The sequence below is a fragment of the Mobula hypostoma genome, chromosome 27 (genome assembly GCF_963921235.1).
Source record: "Mobula hypostoma chromosome 27, sMobHyp1.1, whole genome shotgun sequence".
NCBI lineage: Eukaryota > Metazoa > Chordata > Chondrichthyes > Myliobatiformes > Myliobatidae > Mobula > Mobula hypostoma.
Genome location: NC_086123.1, coordinates 12,157,751 through 12,179,252, shown reverse-complemented (window position 1 = coordinate 12,179,252; position 21,502 = coordinate 12,157,751).

Here is a 21,502-nt window from a genome sequence, read left to right as displayed (position 1 = left end):
TTTTGCCCATTATTATGATACTGACATCTTCCTATTTCTTCAGTAGCATGCACAAAATGGAGAGGAATAAAGAGTTAGCAGTTCGGGCTGAGACCCTTCATTTTATTTATTTGTTAATTTTATTTCCTTTCATACTAGCTGCCTGACCTGCTGAGTTGCTCCAGTATTTTGTGTGTATGTGTGTGTGTGTGTGTGTGTGTGTGTGTTAGCCTGGATTTGCAGCATCTGCAAAATCTCATGTGTTTATGTTTTCGTATTTCTTACAGCTTGCTCATTACAAATATTTCAGCATCCAACTAGCGTTAATTACGCGATCGACTACTTGATCACAATGAAGTGAACTAGCACCTCTTGAAGAGGTAGCATGATGTGAATGGATTGAATACTTGCAGGAGATGAATTTGAACTGGAAAAGAGTGAGAATTGACACAGTTTATGAGGCAGTAGACTCCTGTCCTTCCTCAAACTGCAATGAGGCCATGGAGGAGAAGGGGGAAAGGAGGGGAAGTGTCCTTCATCAGCAGGAATATAAGGTCTTCCAGCCCAGACTGGAAAGTCTGTAATCAGCTAAATGGGAATGCGTATTTCCGGAATTCAATTACCTCATTAAAGTGGTCTCAGTCAGTGAACCAAGCCTCGAATGACACATTCAGTCAGCCTAACTTTGGTCAGAGTGCACAGAAATAGATCTCTCTCTTCCTCTTCCTTTCATTTCCAGTTAATTCTTGGATTCTGGTAGTAGCTGCCAGTATTTATGCATCACCCCAAAACGATCTTGAGAAGTACTGCGGACCTTGTGGTGAGAGCACACCCAGAGTGGAGTTGGGAAAGGAGTTCCTAGATTTAGACCCAATGACAGTTCCAAGCGAATATGATTTTGGGGTGAGCTGCAGCCAATGACATCCTAAACTTCAGCTACTCTTCTCCTCCCAGGTGGTAGAGATAGTAGCTTTGGGAGGCGTTGGTGGGAGTTACGTGACTGTGCAGTGTGCAGCAGAAATCTTCACAGCACTCATGTGAATACTGCAGGAATGCATCAGAGCAAATCTTCAAAGGTTGCCACATCAGTCTCTGGGGTCTTCTACGGAGCTTGCAAGCAGCAAACACAAGTAGGATGTGCTTTCTTCCTGCCAGTGGTATCACATAAAGTGTTGCCTGACTGTATTGCTTTCCCTGAGTCCATGAGTCTGGGTTGTACACCAAAGTAACCAGATGCATCATCACATGGGATTTGAACCTGGTGGCCACTCTTTGGTTTGCCAAGGTGGCCGGAAAGCAGCAGGCACAGACAATCGGTGTAGTATTATGGTACTAGTACTGGAATTAACAACTGATTGCCCTGTATAGTTCATCCCCTAGGATCACACCAAATGAATGCTGAAGGGGATGTCTAGTTAACATGCATTCAATCGCACCCTGCGCCATCACAGAAGTCAACTGTCCTAAAGAAGAAAGGTAATTTATTTTTTACCTGTTGGCCTTTGGGAAGTGTGGATAAAATATATTTGGCTCCCTTTGACATGGTAGTACAAGTGCCGTCTTTTATTCCGAAGTGGATTCCAAACTTTGATATCATACAATTGTTTCCAGCTCCAAGTTGGAAGGAACCAGTTGCAGAGAAGTTCATATAGCCACAGGCCTTTATCAGTCACTAGCAAGACAATCCTTGCCCAGCTTTGAGGTTGCAATTGGTGCTGACAGCATATTTCATCAAGGATGTTGTTAGCAGTTCAATTAGGTCTCAATCAATGACATCTCATACATTATTCCTTGGTGACTTTTGATCCTTCCGGGTAGCAAGATTCCTTTCCCAGCAGCCCCTCCTGCTCTGCATCCTTTCCCTTCATTTTCCCAATCCAGATAGTGAACGGAAGGACACACGTGGCTGAAAACAATGGATTTGTTCAGAAGTTTCATGTATAAAAAAATCTTTCAGATGCTGCCACTTCAGTCTTTGGGGTCTTTTATAGCTTGAACCAACAATAGGAAGCAGCAAACACAAAAAGAATTGTGGCATGTATGAGAAGAAATCAATCAATAAGTACGCTTTTACTCATTCATGATCACTTTAGACAGTGCTGGGGCGCAGTTCTCCTGTAAGTTTAAGGGAGCTTGTTGACTACAGCAGTGAATTCAAAAATGGGAGTGCAAGAGGAGCCCAACTGGGGCATATGTCTTCCATATAACCTTCCAAAGAGCATGTGCAAGCTGTGGACGCACACCTTCCCCTTCTGACATTACACATGTACAGTTCTTCAAAAGCTGACCAGGGCTTTCCCTTTGAAACTGTGCCTTATAATATTTGACATCCATCTGCAGTTACTCAGGTTTTCTGGTATTGCATTGACCTTGCAATTCCGAAACTGACTCGTAAAAGATAACATTCTTCTTAAATGAACATTAAAAATTAATAGTTTGGTACTGAAATGATTTGTACTGTAAAGCACTATCTGTTAAGGAATGCATAAAAATATATTTTAAATTATTCAGGCAAATATTATAGAAATATATAATTTCATATCATTTTATTATAGAAATGTATCACTTATCCATGCAACTACTATAGAAATGTATCATTTCATGTTGTTAGATAATAAAGTACAATGACAAAATGCAGTTTGCCAGAGCTACCATTGTACAAGGTGGTTCTACTGACAATGCAAGGCTGATTCTTGCAGCTCCTTGCCTGGGTGTTATGTCAAATTCTGTGCTTCAATTCCTGGAGAGGACCACAATAGGTATCACCCTGCGCTGGAGAAGAGAACCAAACCTTCAGATAAAGTGAGATAATACTGAAGAAAAAAAATAAAGAAACAAGTCCAGGTAAAAATTTACTTCTTTGTTAAAGTTCAGAGGTCATTTAATCAATAATTGGTCTAACGTTGTATTTTCATAATTTTTAAATGTAGTATTTATTTAAAAGAGTGATGGATAACTGGCATTCTATTGTGTTGCTTCAACTCAATGTGTCCAAGCACCAGCTGAACCAGTATGAATAACTTCAATCATCTTAACTTTGAACAGATTCTGGTAATGCCCCTCCTTCATCAATCCCCATTCCAATTCCTATTTCCCTCTCTCACCTTATCTCCTTATCTGCCTATTACCCCCCTCTGCTGCTCCTCCCCTTCCCCTTTCTTCCATGGCTTTCTGTCCTCTCCTATAAGATTACCCCTTCTCCAGCCTTTATCTTTTTCACCGATTGACTTCCCAGCTCTTTATTTCACTTCTTCCCCCTCTCCCGGTTTCACCTATTACCTACCACCTTGTATTTGTTTCTCCCTTCCCTCACCTTCTTACTGTGACTTCTCATCTTTTTTCTCCAGTCCTGATAAAGGGTCTCGGCCTGAAACGCTGACTGTTTACTATTTTCCAGAGATGCTGCCTGGCTTGCTGAGTTCCTCCAGCATTTTGTGTGTGTTGCTCAGATTCTGCAACCTATGCCCTCACTTTCAAGGACTTTACAACTCGTTCAGAATATTATTTCATTTACCCCCCCCCCCGGTATTTGCATAGATTGTCTTCTTTTGTACATTGGTTTTTCATCAGTCTTTGTAGTTTTCCATTGATTCTATTGTATTACTTTGTTCTACTGTGAATGTCTGTAAAACATTTACTGTCTGTAAAAGCTTTTATAGATATGTAAAAAGGAAAAGACTGGTAAAGACAAATGTAGGTCCCCTACAGACAGAAACAGGTGAATTGATTATGGGGAGCAAGGACATGGCAGACCAATTGAATAATTACTTTGGTTCTGTCTTCACTAAGGAGGACATAAATAATCTTCCAGAAATAGTAGGGGACAGAGGGTCCAGTGAGATGGAGGAACTGAGCGAAATACATGTTAGTAGGGAAGAGGTGTTAGGTAAATTGAAAGGATTAAAGGCAGATAAATCCCCAGGGCCAGATGGTCTGCATCCCAGAGTGCTTAAGGAAGTAGCCCAAGAAATAGTGGATGCATTAGTGATAATTTTTCAAAACTCTTTAGATTCTGGACTAGTTCCTGAGGATTGGAGGGTGGCTAATGTAACCCCACTTCTTAAAAAAGGAGGGAGAGAGAAACCGGGAAATTATAGACCAGTTAGCCTAACGTCGGTGGTGGGGAAACTGCTGGAGTCATTATCAAAGATGTGATAACAGCACATTTGGAAAGCGGTGAAATGATCGGACAAAGTCAGCATGGATTTCTGAAAGGAAAATCATGTCTGACGAATCTCATAGAATTTTTTGAGGATGTAACTAGTAGAGTGGATAGGGGAGAACCAGTGGATGTGGTATATTTGGATTTTCAAAAGGCTTTTGACAAGGTTCCACACAGGAGATTAGTGTGCAAACTTAAAGCACACAGTATTGGGGGTAAGGTATTGATGTGGATAGAGAATTGGTTAGCAGACAGGAAGCAAAGAGTGGGAATAAACGGGACCTTTTCAGAATGGCAGGCAGTGACTAGTGGGGTACCGCAAGGCTCAGTGCTGGGACCCCAGTTGTTTACAATATATATTAATGACTTGGATGAGGGAATTAAATGCAGCATCTCCAAGTTTGTGGATGACACGAAGCTGGGCAGCAGTGTTAGCTGTGAGGCGGATGCTAAGAGTATGCAGGGTGACTTGGATAGGTTGGGTGAGTGGGCAAATTCATGGCAGATGCAATTTAATGTGGATAAATGTGAAGTTATCCACTTTGGTGGCAAAAATAGGAAAACAGATTATTATCTGAATGGTGGCCGATTAGGAAAAGGGGAGGTGCAACGAGACCTGGGTGTCATTATACACCAGTCATTGAAAGTGGGCATGCAGGTACAGCAGGCGGTGAAAAAGACGAATGGTATGCTGGCATTTATAGCGAGAGGATTCGAGTACAGGAGCAGGGAGGTACTACTGCAGTTGTACAAGGCCTTGGTGAGACCACACCTGGAGTATTGTGTGCAGTTTTGGTCCCCTAATCTGAGGAAAGACATCCTTGCCATAGAGGGAGTACAAAGAAGGTTCAGCAGATTGATTCCTGGGATGGCAGGACTTTCATGTGAAGAAAGATTGGATGAACTGGGCTTGTACTCGTTGGAATTTAGAAGATTGAGGGGGGATCTGATTGAAACGTATAAAATCCTAAAGGGATTGGACAGGCTAGATGCAGGAAGATTGTTCCCGATGTTGGGGAAGTCCAGAACGAGGGGTCACAGTTTGAGGATAAAGGGGAAGCCTTTTAGGACCGAGATTAGGAAAAACTTCTTCACACAGAGAGTGGTGAATCTGTGGAATTCTCTGCCACAGGAAGCAGTTGAGGCCAGTTCATTGGCTATATTTAATAGGGAGTTAGATATGGCCCTTGTGGCTACGGGGATCAGGGGGTATGGAGGGAAGGCTAGGGCGGGGTTCTGAGTTGGATGATCAGCCATGATCATAATAAATGGCGGTGCAGGCTCGAAGGGCCGAATGGCCTACTCCTGCACCTATTTTCTATGTTTCTATGTTTCTATGTCTGCAAGGAAGTGAATCTCAGGGAAGTATATGGTTACATACACATTCTTCGATAATAAACGTACTTGGAACTTTGAACTTGAAATTTTGAAATTCATACCATTAGTTTTAAGGACACCTACAATGAATTGAAAACCATCAAACACAATGTTACACTGTTACATTTAACTGCACTTTTGGGAGTGGGAATAGAGGAATATTGCAAAACTGACGTGAAACATATGAAAGTACAATTTTTAGATGCTTTACAGGAAGATTGGGCTATTGGACTTTTTCTGACATACAATGAACTGGATCAGATTTTTGTCTCAATCTGTGAGAAGTCTGGTAATGATTTGCCGACAATATGTTTTGTAGAGGAATGGATCTGAGAGGTTACTAGTTATATGCAGCAAAATCACACCTGAGAATAATTAATGCTGCTTTCCCCTCACAATTTGTTTTGGCTATGTTGAATCTCCTACTATAAGTGTTTCATCTTGACTACATAATTGCAGAATGTCTGATCTTTTGCAATTAGACATTTTATTCTTTAAAAAAGTGCTGGATGCAGAATTTTCAAAAGTATATTGATATAATCAGAAATATACTTAAGAAGAAATCATTGATTAAAAATAGCAATGATCTAGCCTGCTCTGTTATAATTAAAACACAAAACTAATTATATTCTGATTAATCCACTGCAGAGTCATATTTCAGCAAACAACTTAGTCCTGCTGGTTTATTTTATTGATCCATGGAAATTAAAATAAAAATAAGTCAAAGAATTTTAGATCAAAAAATTAAAATAAAAATACTATCGATTAAATATGTAAAATCAACTTTTCGGGGTCATGTGAAGTGGCTGGATTTATTTTCACAGTAGTAGTGCAGATGAGTTGTGTTCTTTTCAATTAGTTAGTTTGCTGCTAGTTTTCATGAACATCCCTGAGGGAAATATCAGTTCCTTTCATTTCTATTTCTCCCTTGGGAGCAAAATGTCCTTTTCTAATATTCGGTGTTTCTTTTTAAATTGAGGATGAGCAGGTATTGTTGATTTCAAGCAAGGAGCATAAATCTGGAACACATGGGGCTTAAAAAAGAATAATGACTGGGTTCCTATGTTACCTATAGTTTCTGGAGGAGAAGCAGAATACTTCAAGCAAAGTATTATGGTCAAATACCATATCCTTCCCATTATTTCAAAGTATTGTTGGTGTACAGTGGTGTAACTAATGTTACCTCATATCTCCAGCAACCTGGACGTAATCCTTACTGCAATGTAGTCATTGTGAGCTTACATGCATTTCTTGTGACTCTGTAAGTCTGCAGAGATTTGACGTGTCATCAATAACTCTGACAAACCTACAGATGTGTAGTGGAGAGTATTTAAACTGGCTGCATCACAGCCTTGTATGGAGACACCAATGCTTTTGAACAGAAAATCCAAAAAAAGGTAGTGGATTCGCCCCAGTACATCACAGGTAAAGCCCTCCCAACCAGTGAGCACATCTACGACACTGCGGCAGGAAAGCAGCATCCATCATCGTAGGCACACGCTCATCCACACCGGTTTTAATATAACTGCTCTTGAACAAAATGTGATAACTACACTCACTTGCCCCTCCACTGAGATGTTCGCATAACCAATGATCTCATTTTAAGGGCTCTTTATCTTGTTATTTCATGTTCTCGTTATTTATTGCTTGTATTTGCATTGGCATAGTTTGTTGTCTTCTGCTTAATCTTTTCATGATCCTGTTATCGTTGCTGTTCTATAGATTTGCTGAGTATGCCCGGAGAAAAATGAATCTCAAGGTTGTATGTGGTGATATATATGCACTTGGGTAATAAAATTGACTTGGACTATGGATATCAGCTCTCAGATAAAGACTGTGCCCTGGACCACAATGGGGGGAAACGATGAAGATTCGAGTGCAGGGTAACGAAACATACTTATATCTGATTGGTCCTTTTCAAAGCTAATTAGAAGTCCCTGCAAGTTGCTTTATAATTTAATTTGAGCAATGTCAACTTGATTTGTGCTGGGCAAAAGTCCGTTATAAAATTATTCCCCAACAATGGACACAATGAGGGTACACAGTTGGTTGGTGAACTATGAGAGTGGACTGTGAAACAACATTTAGCTAGTTACTGTAGGTGCTCCTGTTCACCCAGAGTAATTCCAAATCTGTACCTTATGTTGTGTTAAGCAATTTATCCAGTTACATCTTTAATCTTTCATTTTGAGACAGTCCCTACCCAGAAAATGGTTTTCAACTTCCTCAGCAATACTGTTGAACATAAAAGGGATCTAACTGAATTAAGACATTCAATCACAATATTGGATTGGATTGGAAAAGAAGTGTATTAATTTGATTAATATAAAATTCAACTTAAAATATCTTCTGCACAGAATCAGGAGGAGCGGGTGTACCATATGCGCCTGCACAGCACATTTACTGTACTATTTCCAACACGATCCCGTCATTGTACGCTTCAGCATGGCCCAAAGCCTGAGCTCAGCTGGGTGATGGCTCCAGAACTGTATTGAAGCTTTGATGATTTTCATCAAGAATTGTAATATCACACAAAAGATTTTCAAAGGAAAATTGAGGATTTTGTTTTTCTGTTACCAGTAAGAGAGAACAGTTGGCTTGGTCAGAAGTACTGACTAGGGGCTTGTACTGTAATTAAGTTTGCTTGCATGTGTGCACAACCAACACCTCCAAATTGTACATTAAAGTTGCTGGTGAACGCAGCAGGCCAGGCAGCATCTCTAGGAAGAGGTACAGTCGACGTTTCAGGCCGAGACCCTAACTGAAGGAAACTGAAGTTAGTCCTGACGAAGGGTCTCGGCCTGAAATGTCGACTGCACCTCTTCCTAGAGATGCTGCCTGGCCTGCTGCGTTCACCAGCAACTTTGATGTGTGTTGCTTGAATTTCCAGCATCTGCAGAATTCCTGTTGTTTGCCTCTAAATTGTATGCTTGTTATAATTGTTATTGATGTTTACCGAGGGCTTTTCTCCTCCCTGCCGACAACGCATCTTATCATCCCTTTCCCTGCCTGCAAACTGGGAAACAGACAGGGAAAATGAAACAGAAGGTGTTTGTTTTTCACAGCTGAATATGCTGCAGCTCTGAAAGTAAAAAAAAATAAATCATGCAGCCATTTGGCTGTCCGGCACTCATTGTTTTCTCCACTGTGATCCAGGGCACGGACTTCATTTGAGAGCTGATGTCCAGCTCATCAGTGAGTCTCAGTCAGGCCAAGGGCTCCACCAGCTCAAGGCCCAACTTTGCATGCTGGGAAATTCACCCATTAATACAGTAGGCTCATTAGAGTAAAGGAAAGTAAGCAGCATCAGGGAAAGTTAAGTACAGCATTTAATTAATTAAGTTGGTGTTTTAATTATTTGTATTTGCATGAATCCAATGCTATGTTCAAGTTTGCTGACAACACCACTGCCGTAGGCTGAATCAAAGGTGGTGATGAACCAGCAATTAGGTGTCAAAACATTCAGATATGGTCCTTGTGTGGAGAGAGACACACTGAAGCAGGTCGACAGTTAGCTGACTTTAATGAGAATTTAAAGGAAAAGAAAAATAATAAACACTAGGCCAACAGGGCCTTTACCTAAACCACTCAATCTTAAAGTTAAATGCCAACACTGCGGCTGGAAGCAATACCTAAATACTAATAGAATGCCACTCCTTTGCAGTGTCTGTCGAAATGAGAGCCCTCTCTCCCAGACAAGGACAAGGACACACAGGGAGCGTAAATGTTGCTGTGCTTTTGGTCAAGTCTTAACAAAACTAGAATAAAAAGAAGGGAGTTAAATACTACTATAATGAGACAGTAATTAGCTGTAATTTGCATACTCATGGGTTCGCAAACCCCATGGCAGAGTCCGTGGTTGTGACGGTTGGACGAAGACTGAAAATTTGGCTGAATGGTGCTGCAACAACAACCTCTTTCTCATTGTCAGCAAGATCAAGGAGCTGATTATTGACTTCAGGAGGAAGAAACCAGAGGTCCATGAGCCTATCCTCATCAGAGGATCAGAGGTGGAGAGGGCCAACAATGTTAAATTCCTCAGTGTTATCACTTCAGGGGACCTGTCCTGGGCCCAGCATATAAGTGCAATTATGAAGAAAGCACGGCAGCATCTCTACTTGCTCAGGAGTTTGTGAAGATTTGACATGACATCTAAAACTTTGACAAAATTCTGTAAATGTATCGTGGAGAGTATATTAACTGCCTGCATCACAGCGTGATGTGGAAACACCAATGCCCTCGAACGTAAAATCCTACGAAAGTGGTGGATATGGTCCAGTTCATCACAGGTATATCCCTTCCCATCGTTGAACACATCTACTTGAAGCACTGTCGCAGGAAAGCAGCATCTATCACTGGGGACCCCCACCACCCAGGTCACACTCTCTTTTTGCTGCTGCCATCAGGAAGAAGGTACAGGAGCCTTGTGTTCCCACACTCTATAGACTCACTTTCAAGGACTCTTCCCTCCTTTACTTGCTGTATATCCATGACTGTGTCGCCACCCACAGCTCTAATCTGCTAATTCAATTTACCGACGACACTACATTGATTGGCCTAATCTCAAGCAATAATGAGATGGCCTACAGGGACAAAACCATCTCTCTGACACAGTGGCGTCAAGAAAACAACCTCTCCCTCAATGTCGTAAAAACAAAGGAGCTGGTTGTGGATTACAGGAGGAATGGAGATGGACTAACCCCTATGGATCTGGGGTTGAGAGGGTAAACAGCTTTAAGTTCCTTGGCATCCACATCACCAAGAACTTCACGTGGTCTGTACACACCAGCTGTGTGGTAAAAAAGGCACAACAGCACCTCTTTCACCTCATATGGTTGAGGAAGTTTGGTATGGGCCTCTAAATCCTAAGAACTTTCTACAGGGGCACAACTGGGAGCATCCTGACTGGTTGCATCACTGCCTGGTATGGGAACTGTACCTCCCTTAATCATAGGACTCTGCAGAGAGTGGTGCGGACAGCCCAGCGCATCTGTAGTTGTGAACTTCCCATGATTCAGGCCATTTACTAGGACAGGTGTGAATAAAGGGCCCGAAGAATCATTGGGAAACCAAATCGCAATCTATTCCAGCTGCTACCATTTGGGAAATGATACTGCAACATAAAAGCCAGGATCAACAGGCTCCAGGACAGCTTCTTCCACCAGGTCATCAGACTGATTAACTCATGCTGATTTAAGTGTATTTCTATGTTACATTGACTGTTCTATTTATTGTAAATTATTATAAATTACTGTGATTGCACATTGCACATTCAGATGGAGACATAACGTAAAGATTTTTACTCCTCATGTATGAGAAGGATTTAAGAAATAAAGTCAAATCAATTTAATTCAATTCATCTCATGTTCTTAATAATTATTGCTTATTTATCCCTGAGGCTGTGATCCTGCTGAACCTCACATCACAGCGCTAAGCAGTATTTCACCCATATTGTACTGTCTCAGTACTTTTATATTTGTGTGCTGTAGCACTTACTTTTTATTCGCAGTTATTTTGTAAATAACACTATTCTTTGCATTTCTGGTTAGATGCTAACTGCATTTCATTGGCTTTGTATCTGTACTCAGCACAATGACAATAAAGTTGAACCTAATCTAATCTAATTTATTTGCAATTTGTTGTATTTTGCACATTGGTTAAAAACCCAAGTTGGTACAGTCTTTCATCAATTCTATGATGATATGTATTCTATTATCCATTTATTAAGTATACCCACGAGAAGATTAATCCCAAGGTTGTATATAGTGATATATGTACTTGGATAATAAATTTAATTTGAACTTTGAACCTTGAGCCTACCAGTTTACCTGCTACATCAATATAAGAGGCTGTGGTTCTGAAGATGGCCTCATTAATGATCTCAGAATACAGAAAAACACATTTTGGAAGCCAGGCCTCCTTAATCTTTGCTGCTCATGAAGGTATGTATTTGTGTTTTCACTTAAATATTTTAATTTACTTTCAGTAATTTTTCTTAGGCTTCTATTTATTTTTATGATGTGCTGTGTAATTAGAATGTTTATGGTTATCACAAGCATTTATAACAGGGAAAAGCTTTGATAGCCGGTGAGCCAGGGTTGGGGAATTTCTTGCTGTCAATACCACCCTTCCAAATCTGCGGCTGGTGGTTTGCTGAGCAGAAAATTATTGCAGTAGGTTAACACCTTGAATTTACAGGATGATGACCTTAATTAAAGGTCAAGTGTTGACTTTGCTTTTCTCTCCATAGATGCCATCGGATTGTTTGAATATTAGCGGCAGAATTTGTTGTTTTTATTTCTAACAATCAGAGGTTTCACTGTATTTTAATCTGATTCAGATGTAGCTTATTCTCATTACTTTATTAGGCACAGGAGTGGAACCCGGTGTAGTCTTCTGCTGCTGTAGCCCATCCACTTCAAGGTTATCGACATATTATGCATTCAGTGATGTTCTTCTGCATGTATATTTATTTGAGTTACTGCTGCCTTCCTGTCAAATTGAACCAGTCTGGCTATTCTCCTCTGACCTCTCTCACTAACTAGCCACTTCTGCCCGCAGAACTGCCGCTCACCGGATGAGTTTTGTTTTTTTTGCACCATTCTCTGTAAACTCTGGAGACTACTGTGCACAAAGATCCCAGGAGATCAACGGTTTCTGAGATACTCAGGCCTGCCTGGAACCAACAGTCTTTCCATAATCAAAGTCACTTTGTCATAGTTCTTCTCCATTCTGATGTTTAGTCTGAACATCCAAAGGACCACTTGACCATGTCTGCATGCTTTTATGAGTTGCTGCCACATGATTGGCTGAATAGATATTTGTATTAGCAAGTCAGTATACAGGTATACCTAATAAAGAGCCACTGAGCGTATTTTCACATTATTTTTTGCAGATTCGGCCCCGGGTTTGCAGGAGAAAGAGAACAAGGTGAAATCAGGCTTGGCTAACCATTCCTTCTTTCTTCATTCCCTTCCCAGACAAATATCCTGCTGGTTCCGTCAAGGCTTATACAAGGGGAGTGGTGGTGGTGTGTGGGTGAGCTGCACATGTTATGAAGCATCACACTGGCTTACCACAACTCTCGTGAATGGATAGAAATAAACCAAGAAGGACAGAACACTACTTTCTTTATGTTGCTTCCCTCCTGTTTTTCTCCCCCACCCTACTTTCAAGCAAAGGCCAGTTTCGTCCTTGGGCTATTACCAAGAATAGTACCCAGAGTCAACTAAATTTCATGCAATAAGTGGCAATTTGATTTATTAAAGAGTCCTGATGAAGAGTCTTGGCCCAAAATATCAATCATTCATTCTTTCCCTCCATAGATGCTGCCTGACTGGCTGAGTATCTATAGCCTTCTCTGTGTGTTGATCCCGATTTCCAGAATCTGCAGTCTGTCCTGCTATCTAGTTTTATTAAAAGTCCTGCTCTCCATTGTCTTTATTTAATACATTCAAGGATCACCATAAAGGACCCATCAATGTCTTCGGTCTCTGTATTTTTCTCCCAATACTGATAATAATTTCATTATAAACACAAGAAAATCAGCAGATGCTGGAAATCAAGGCAACACACACAATATGATGGAGGGAATCAATAGGTCAGGCGGCATCTATGGAAAAGAATCTTTTCCATAGATGCAAACAACAGGAATTCTGCAGATGCTGGAAATTCAAGCAACACACATCAAAGTTGCTGGTGAACGCAGCAGGCCAGGCAGCATCTCTAGGAAGAGGTACAGTCGACGTTTCAGGCCGAGACGCTTCGTCAGGACTAACTGAAGGAAGAGCTAGTAAGAGATTTGAAAGTGGGAGGGGGAGGGGGAGATTCAAAATGATAGGAGAAGATAGGAGGGGGAGGGATGGAGCCAAGAGCTGGACAGGTGATTGGCAAATGGGATATGAGAGGATCATGGGACAGGAGGTTCGGGGAGAAAGACAAGGTGGGGGGGGAACCCAGAGGATGGGCAAGGGGTATAATCAGAGGGACAGAGGGAGGAAAAGGAGAGTGAGAGAAAGAATGTGTGTATAAAAATAAATAATGGATGGGGTACGAGGGGGAGGTGGGGCATTAGTGGAGGTTAGAGAAGTCGATGTTCATGCCATCAGGTTAGAGGCTACCCAGACGGAATATAAGGTGTTGTTCCTCCAACCTGAGTGTGGCTTCATCTTTACAGTAGAGGAAGCCATGGATAGACATGTCAGAATGGGAATGGGATGTGGAATTAAAATGTGTGGCCACTGGGAGATCCTGCTTAAATTCCATAGATGCTGCTTGGCCTGCTGAGTTCCTCCAGTATATTGTGTGTGCTGCAATAATTTCATTAGATGTGTTCATCATTATTAGCTGTGTTTATCACTGTTGAACATTATTTTCAGAACATATTTTCTCCTCAAATCAATTTACGTTCTTTAAAGTATATTTCTTCCTCTCCATAGATGCTGCCTGAATTGCTGAGGTCCTCCAACATTTTGTGTGGTCGCTCAAGATTTCCAGCAACTGCAGAATCCTTTATGTTTTCCATTTTCCACTGTTTTGTTTTTTTCCTTTGTGTTTTCCTTCTCTCTTTTGGACAACTTCCACAAATGCTCTGGCTATGAGGAGGAAGCTCAGCTCTATCCACTGGCAGCAGGTCAGTCATAAATGAGGGAGCACAGCAATGCCTCACTTTTTGTTCCAGGGGAAAAGCCACAATTAGGCCTCATTCCATGCCCAAGCAAACCTGATCCTGAGAAGTCAGAGCTAGAATCCTGAAAATCTCATCCATCTCTGATTTAGCAGGAAGGAATTTTAAGCTTGGTGAGTTGACATTTCTGTGTGTATTTCTGATCACAGAAAAATAAAACTAGCAACGAAACGGGAAGTAAACCAAGCACCAGCAATAACACATATTCAGAGATCCAAACAAATTTTATTTCCCCGGCCCCTCATTAATGGCATTTTACATCATCCTGCCTTCATTTATCTAGTAAATAAGTAAATTTACTGTGGGGAAAATGATGTTATTCAAATCACGGGGCTGACATTCCAGAGCACAGATGAGTTCTTTCACCGCTAAAATGGATAACGATAGCAGTTGTACAATACTTTCTGAAAATGTGGTGATTTATTTACTACAAATTTTTACACTTTATGAGTCAATACTGTTCTGTTTTCATCACATTCTTTATTTTTAACTTATAGATGAATAAAACTAGTGGGCATGTAAAGACCTTCGCTAAAAGATGTAATTACCATGTAAATGTGCTTTTGGTTGAAAGAAAATTAATTAAGAATTTCAATTGGTTTTGTTATCTCATTAATTTAGATATGCAATTTGTTAACGGTAAAGAAGTCTTTAATTGTTGAAGTTGTATTTGTTCTGTGCATTTAAAGTTTATTTTTTTGCTTTAAAATTAAACAGATCTATTAGTTGTATTCACCTAGTTTATATCAAATACTAATTCTTGTTTTGAGGTGGTATGTGTCAATTGACACGTCTTGTATCTATTTGCATAAGAACAAGCTGGGCAAAAGAAGGAAACTTTTAAAAGGAAGGCTGTTATATTCAATATGTATCTGTGAATGGCGATATAGAATCAAATAGTGACTCCGTTTTGGTGTTCTAATCTTCTTCACTGGTTGATTTTGGGGAAGTACTGACATTACAGGTGTATCCATTTTAAATGTAGCTGCACAAAGACCACTGTGGCTCGGCAGAATTAGGAGACTCACTGGGGCAAGTTTACTTAGTGCAATATGTCTTGTGGGTCATACTGCTGTACCTTTTTGGCAAGGACACACTTTAGTATCATTTTTACCTATCAGTAGATAAAACGAAAATGCACTTCTCTGAACTTTCCTTCTGAAATCAGTCACAGAGCCTCAGTCTCATAAAACACAGAAAGTAAGCCATTCACTGTTTCTTTTGAGACGACTTGTGATTATTCATCTACTTTTTGGAGCTTGTCCGCTTGTGAATACCTGAAGTGTGATCTGACTTTGCAAACCCAGCAAGTATCCAAACTCGGGTCTGTTCTGCATGTACTTTCTGTTACTCAGTTACTTCTCAAATGAGATTTGCTGCTTAGCATTTATCCTCAGTAGTAATTAAAGTTCCAATTTATTGATGTAGTTCAATAGTTTAAAATGTGGCTCTTATGACTTGATATGCATTGAGATTGAGCGATTAAAATTTATCACTAATACAACTAATCTTATTGGGGAAAAATGTAAAACAAAAATTCTTTACTCCATGTACTGCTGAACATGTAAATTATAAATACCCATGTTTCTATGGCAACCAGATAAGATGAGAAACAATACCATGAAGTGATAAATGATGGTGATACGTTGGTGTAGCAAAGAAAACACAGCCTCAGTGCAAAGGAAAGCAGTGCTAAGAAATGAAATGGCAACAACTTTTCTTCCTCTAATTGAAGCCGACAGTGGCTCCAGCCATTTACTGAAGAATTAGTGAATGATCATTCTACTGGATTCTGCTCACTGCACGAGGCAAGCTTATTATTTGGGCCATATACATGCTTTCATTTTATCTCCCTTTCATGGACAAAAGATCATTCATTACCTGCTGGTCACACACAACACACTGGGCAAACTTCAAAAATAAACACTGCCCCTAGCAGTGGGTCCCAATTTTGCTGTGATACTTTGTAGTCATTCTTAATTAACAAAATAAAGTCTCCTGTGTCTGCATGGCTGTGTCTTTGGTTGAAGAGAAATACAGACTGTTAATCTCAAGTTCAGGTGGAAAGGTAGGTTAGAACTAGTAACCTTTTCATTGTTTTCTATGAGGCCCATGCCTCACAGTGCCATTCACTGAGAATGTCACATCTCTGTCAGGAGCAGCTTGTTTAAGTCCCTGCCTGCCTCTAACAGCAGGGGGCTCTCACAAATTTCACTTGGCAATGTTTGCTACTGGTGCCAGACAGACTGACTAATGAAAGGGCTGACCTCTTCCTTTTCCAATGTAATCACCAATAAGAATATAATGACAAGCTGCTTCATTTGCTTCTTTTAAATAAGTGTTTTCTTAGATGCACATATGCCTCAGATCCTTCTTAGAGTGGTAAGTGCAGGAAAGCAGAATGATTCAAACCTCTGAAAATCTGCTGTCTCAGAAATTTAGACCAGAGATCATAAGACAAAGGAGCAGAATTAGGCCACTTGGCCCATTGAATCTGTTTCACTATTCCATCATGGCTGATTTATTATTCCTCTCAACCTATTCTTCTGCCTTCTTCCCATAACCTTCGATGCCCTAACTAACCAAACCTGTCAACCTCTGCTTCAAATATACTCAAGGTCTTGGCCTCCACAGTCGTCCATAACAATGAATTCCACAGATTCATCACCCTGTGGCAAGAATTTTTTCCTCATCTCATTTCTAAATGGATGTCCCTCTATTCTGAGGCTGTGCCCTCTGGTCCTAGACTCACCCACTATAGGAAATATCCTGTCCACATCCACTCTGACTAGTCCTTTCAATATTCAATGTTTCAATGAGATTCACCCTCACTCCTATAAAAACTCCGACACGTACAGTCCTAGAGCCATCAAACACTTCTCATATGTTAACCAGTTCATTCTTGGAATCATTCATGTGAAACTCCTCTGGGTCCTCTCGGATGCTAGCAAATCTTTTCTTCGATCTGGGGCCCAGAACTACTCAACGTACTCCAAGTGCAGTGTGACCAATGCCTAGTAAAGGTTCAGCATCACATCCTTGCTCTTATATTCTCGAAATTACTGAAATAATTGCATTTGCCTTCCTTACCACTGCAAGTTAACCTTTAGGGAATCCTGCACGAAGATTCCCAAGTCCCTTTGCACCTCTGATTTCTGAATTTTCTCCCCATTTAGAAAATAGTCTACGCCTTTACCAAAGTGCATCACCAGATACTTCCCTAAGGTATATTCCATCTGCCGTTTATTTGCCCATTCTTTCAGTATGTCCCAGTCTTTCTGCAGACTCTCTGCTTCCTCAACACTAACTGCCCCTCAAGGTATCTTTGCATCATCTACAAACTTGGCCATAAACCCCTCAATTCAGTCATCTAAACTGTTGACATATTACATGAAAAGGAGCGGTCCCAGTATCGAGCCCTGCAGAGCACCACTAGTCACCAGCAGACATCCAAAATAGTCCCCCTTTGCATCTTGCCAGTCAGCCAATTTCCCATTCGTGCTAGTATCTTTCCTGTGATACTATGGCCTTTTATCTTGTTAAGGAGCCTCATGTGCGGCACCTTGTCAAAGGCCTTCTGAAACTCAAGGTAAACAACACCTATTGACTCTCCTGCCTGTTATTTCCTCAAGAAATTCCAACAGATTTGTCAGGCAAGGTTTCCCCTTAAGGAAACCATGCTGGCTTTGGCCTGCTTTACCATGAATTTCCAAGTACCGCGAAAACTTATTGTTAATGACGGGCCACTACATCTTTCCAACCACTGAAGTCAGGCTAACTGGCCTATAATTTCCTTTCATCTGTCTCCCTCCCTTCTTAAAGACTGGAGTGACATTTGAAATATTCTAGTCCTCCGGAACATTGCAGACTCAAGTGATCCTTGAAAAATCATTACCAGTGCCTCTATGATCTCTTTAGCTACCTCTTTCAAAACCCTGGGATGTAATCCATCTCTATCCAGGTCTTTCAGCTTCCCAAGCACCTTCTCCTTCATACTAGCTTCTGTCCCTTGACACTTTCGAATTTTTGGCAAACTGCTAGTTGTTTTCCACAGTGAAGACGGATGGAAAATGCTTATTAAATTCCTCTGTCGTTTCTTTGTCTCCCATTGCTACCTCTCCAGTGTAATTTTCCAGTGGTCCAATATTCACTTTTGACTCTCCTTTACTCTATATATCTGAAAAAAATAGTGGTATTTGCTTTGATATTATTGGCTAGCTTACTTTCATATTTTATCTTTTCTCTCCTTATGGTTTTTTAAAATTGCCTTCTGTTGGTTTTTTAAAGCTTTGCCATCCTCTAACTTTCCACTAATTTTTGCTATATTATATGCCTTCTCTTTTATGCTGTCTTTGACATCCCTTGTCAGCCACAGTTGCCTCATCATAGCTTTAGAATACTTCATCATGTGGATGTATTTATTGAGCGCTTTCTGAATTGCTGCAAGAAAGTCCAGCCACTTCTGTTTGTCATCGTCCCTGCTAGTGTCCCCTTCTATCCCACAGCCTAGCTACTGTACGGGGGCCTGTACATAACTCCCATCAGGGACTTTTTATTCTTTCAGTTTCTTAACTCTACCCTAAAAATTTCTACATTTTCTGATCCTATGTCACCTCTTTCTAAGAATTTGACTTCATTTTATAGCAGCAGAGCCACCCCACCCCTCTCCCTACCTGCCTGTCCTTTTGATGCAATGTGTATTGTTGGATGTTCAGCTCCCAATTCTGATCTTCTTTGAGCCACAACTCAGTGATGATTACAACATCATATGTGCCAATCTCTAACTGTGCAACAAAATCTACCTTATTCCACATATTGCGTGCATTCAAATATAACACTTTCAGTACTGTATTCATCATTCTTTTCAATTTTGCCTACATGTTACACTTCAACATATTCGACTGACTGTAATTTTGCCCTATCATCAGCCTGTCCTTCCTCACCATCTAACTATACACTGCATCTACTTTTAAACAACTTGTCCCATTCTTAGCTCCATCACTCCAATTTCCATCCCCCTTCCAAATTAGTTTCAACCTTTTAGCATCCAACTGGAACACTGAAGTCCCTGATATTCACATGATAATCCTTGTCTATTTTGATTGCATTATAATTTTTCTCTGTTTCTTTTTCATTAAATGGCCACACTAATTGTGGGTGTGCAAAAGTTTCTTGTCAGTTATTATGTATTGTAGTTTGGATTAGGTGGACAAAGAAGTTAGGGCCTCAGTCTTTTTCTTACGTTCTGTTAATATCAGATTGGATTTAATCATTCATTCCAAAGTAATTGACCAGTGGACATCTGTGTCAATGGTACACTTAACTTATCCATCATAAAATGTGTCCTGATAAAATGTATAGAATTCAGCTCATTAAGAAATTTCAGCCTTTGAGAGAGTACAATAGAGCATAGTTGAATGAAGAAACTGTTCTGGACAAAAGGAATGATGCAAATTTTAACAATAGCAAATCTTAATAATACTTATAAGGAAAACTGGTTTCATTTAAGAAAAGCAATATACAAACCCCATTTCCAGAAAAGTTGGGATATTTTCCAAAATGCAATAAAAACAAAAATCTGTGATATGTTAATTCACGTGAACCTTTATTTAACTGACAAAAGTACAAAGAAAAGATTTTCAATAGTTTTACTGACCAACTTAATTGTATTTTGTAAACATACACAAATTTAGAATTTGATAGCTGCAACACACTCGACAAAAGTTGGGACAGAGGCATGTTTACCATTGTGTTACATCACCTTTCCTTTCAATAACACTTGTTAATCGTTTTGGAACTGAGGACACTAATTGTAGTAGATTTGCAAATCTGGAAATGGGATTTGTAAATATGAAATTAACATCTGGAATCAAAGTGAAAGATCACTTGATCATTTGCTTATAATAAATTCCAGACTAAACAATTTTGTAACCTAACAATATTTATAGGCAAATTGTCTTTGACTTTTATAATTCAATGGTTCAACGGTTCCATTTAATATCAGAGAATGTATACAATATGCAACCTGAAATTCTTACTCTCTGCCGACACCTATGAAACAGAAGAAAACCCCCAAACAAGTGATAGAAAATCCGTAAGAACCCCAAGGCCCCTTTCCCATGCATAGTATCTCTAAGATTTGCAGAGTGCATTAAAAATTGTGTTCATTATATCATTTTTCTTTAAATAGCATAGAGATTTAAGCAAATTGATCAAAGTAAGTGCTTTTGAGAGAGCCTCAAGAGCTTTTTAGATACCTGTAAGTCACGGTTTTACTTTTGGTGTGGCTCCCTGACAGGTGCAGTTTGATAGCCCCTGGCATATTTACCCCATGATATTTTCTTGTTTACTTGTTTATAAAATGCTGTCAGCACTGGAAATGACACAATAGCATGTGTAGTGAGTGGCCACTTTATTAGGTACACTTGTATACTTGTTCATTAATGCAGATATCTAATCAGCCAATCACGAGGGAGTGGCTCAATGCATAAGAGCATGCAGACGTGGTCAAGAGATTCAGTTGTTTTTCAGATCAAACATTAGAATAGAGAAGAAATGTGATCTGAGTGACTTTCACCTTGCATTGATTGTTGGTGCCAGATGGGGTGATTTGAGTATCTCAGAATCTACTGATTTCGTGAGATTTTTATGCACAGCAGTCTCTAGAGTTTACAGAGAATGGGGCAAGAAAAAAAAACAAAGAAAATCCAGTGAGTGTCAATTCTGTGGGTGAAGATAGTTTGTTAATGAAAGAGACCTGATGAGAAAGGCCAGACTGGTACACACTGAGAGTGACAATAACTCAAATGCATCCCAGGGCGAGTACTCAAAGTGTGCATGGCACAGCTGGCTGGTGTGTTCACATACATTTTCAATCTCCCCCTCTCCCAGTGTGTAGTGCCCTCCTGCTTGAAAACATCCACCGTAGTCCCTGTACCAAAGGAAACCAAGGTAACATGTCTGAACGATTGTCGCACTGACCTCAATCATAAGCAGGTATTTTGAGAGGCTGGTCAAGGATTACATCTGCAGCTTGCTACCACCCACACCGGACCCTCTACAATTTGCCTACCATCATAACTAATCAACAGACAATGCCATAGCCACAGGACTACACACCGTTCTCACTCACCTGTAGGAGAGGGATGCTTACGTTGGAATACTGCTCTTGGACTACAGTTCAGTGTTCAACACTATAATTCCCCTCAAGCTCAACAAGAAGTTCAGAGGCCTTGGCCTGCATCTCGCCTTGTGCAGCTGGATCCTGGACTTACAGTTGGATCGCCGGCAGATGATAA